The sequence below is a fragment of the Austrofundulus limnaeus genome, unplaced genomic scaffold, assembly GCF_001266775.1.
Source record: "Austrofundulus limnaeus strain Quisiro unplaced genomic scaffold, Austrofundulus_limnaeus-1.0 Scaffold700, whole genome shotgun sequence".
Lineage (NCBI taxonomy): Eukaryota > Metazoa > Chordata > Actinopteri > Cyprinodontiformes > Rivulidae > Austrofundulus > Austrofundulus limnaeus.
Window position 1 is genome coordinate 120,340 of NW_013953102.1, and position 2,338 is coordinate 122,677.

The 2,338-nt window shown below is 40.1% G+C and overlaps 1 protein-coding gene across 1 annotated transcript in view; it reads right to left on the reverse strand.

Annotated features, from left to right (window-relative positions):
* The window catches only part of LOC106531975 (L-selectin), a gene marked incomplete in the record, with an annotated part of 7,431 nt that overhangs the window by 2,504 nt on the left and 2,589 nt on the right, over nucleotides 1–2,338 (reverse strand).

Sequence of the window (2,338 nt, forward strand, 5' to 3'; positions counted from 1 at the left end):
GTAGCAATAAAACATAAAGTTATTTATAAAACATAAATGTAAGACTTGCCTGAAGCTGTGAGGATGTAAAGACAAACTTTCTCCATCTTTGCCTGTTCAGGTTGTGACTGCAGATATTTTCCTGCTGCTCTCACTGACTGTCACACTTCCTGAAAAACAAATGTTTTAGTGAAATCTACTTTCAATTGTAGCTGGAACTGTCTGCTGCAACTAATGCAAATTAAAAACCCTGTTACCATGTTAACAAATGATGTTTAAATCATCCAATATACTAAAAACAACACAGTGATGCTATAGTATTTGACATGAAAATTTAGGGTTAAATTAAACAAAGAAAACATGTTTTATTTGTGACATGGACGGATGTTAACTGGTCAGTTTAAGGGAGTGCTCTTACTGAAGGGTAGATGTTGAGGAGTGTCTCATAGTCTGTCTMTTTTTTCTCTGTCTCCCTCTGGTGGTTGTTCTGTTTTCATTCTCATCTTTTCACTCAGTCATCTGTTCATTCTCTCTCCTCACATCTGGCCCTACTCATTAATCAGCTGTTTCCACTTTCCACTCATCCTGGTTTTATTTAACCACTCCTCTTTCACYTCTTTCTCATCTGCTCATTGTTTGGTTTAGCACTGGATTTCTCCTCGTGTTGCCTGTTTTGTGTTTTACTTAGTTGCCACCATGTTGGCCTTTTCATTTAATGAAAACTGTTTTACTTTGACTCCTTGTGTCTGCCTGCAGTTTGGATCCAATCTTTCCACAAAAGCCCACAGAGAGAACCAAAACATAAAGGATCCAGGTCTTTGAAAACTTTAAAAACAGGCAGTAAAATATTCAAACTTATCAGGAAACAAACAAAGAGAAACCTGGACCAAGGCTATAGATTCATGTACTTTTTTGTGTCACTCCAGTAGAAAACGAAACCAAATATTATTAGTATATTTAGTTTATTTATTTATTCATCATCAGTGACTTTTTTTAAGTGAGAAGATAAGAAAGAAAATAAGAAAAGGGAAAAGAGCTGAAACTACAAATGTATGAAATATACTCAGTAAGACCACAAGATACCCCCCCAACATCCACACCTCCACACCCACCAATAACCACACAGATATATATACATAATAACAAACAAACATTTTCACCCACATCTACACACATGCCTGTATGTATTATATGTACAAATACTTCCCCACACCCCCTTTTGTGTTGTGAGCATGCGTACCTATCCAAGGTTTCTCCAATAGAATATTTAATAGTGACTGTGAAGAGCTTCATGTATTTAGTAAAAGATGAGCTGCTGCGTTGGATAGTTTGTATATACTGTATGATTTAATCAGAACATTAGTCTAAAACATTGCTGGCTGTCACTCAGGGATGAGTAGGATGGAACCTGGGTGTTGAACAGAGTCCAGTGTGGTGACAGACCCTGCCACACTGTGGACAGGTGTCTGCATTGACCCCTGAGAAGATCAGGTTGGTTGTTTTGCTGTCTCGATGCTGACTGCTTGCTCTTGACTCCTCTTCCAGTCGGCGCTCCACCGTGGTGATTGGGTCACCCTGGGGTGCTGCCAGATGTTTCTATCTTTTCATGCAGCTGCAGGTGGAGAAGGGAATGTTGCATGAAGACAGACGCTGCTCGACATCTTTGTCTCTAAGCTTTGGACGGCCTACTCTTTTCTTGCAATGCTGGAGCTCTCAGTAGAAGACAGCTTTTGGCAGTTTGGTATTATCTGTTCCAAAGACGTGGCTGGTCCACCTAAACTGACTGTGAGGAAGTTGTGCTACTGCCCTGGGAACGTTGGCACACTTTCTGACTTGACAGTTGGAGACCTTGTATTTTCAGTTGACCTGGAGAAGCTGGTGAAGATGTGACATCTGTACTCTCTGTAAATGGTGAATGTGCTGATGGTACAGTAGTGTGTATGTTGTAGCTGAGTAGTAATAATAACACAACAGCTCTGTAAAGCTTATGTTTTCTTTTTAGGCAAAGGCCAGGGTATTACAAAACTTGATTCTAGAGCAGGACTATTCAACTAAACTGCTCTGGGGGCCACAGTTACTGCAGGCCAACAGTTCAGGGGCCAAACATCCAGCAATTTAAGTCATTGTGTGAATAAACCAAGTATTACAAAATATGTTACCTTTGAAATAATTTATTTTGCTACATTTATTCATGAGTACAACATACAGAACCCTTCAAAATTAGTGATAACAAAACAATGTCAAAAACAAAAATAACCAATTCTGCCTCCTCCGTCCATCCGTTTTCTTCCTCTTATCCGGGGTCAGGTCTCAGGGTCAGCAGCCTCAGCAGAGACCCAGACCTCCCTCTCTCCAGCCA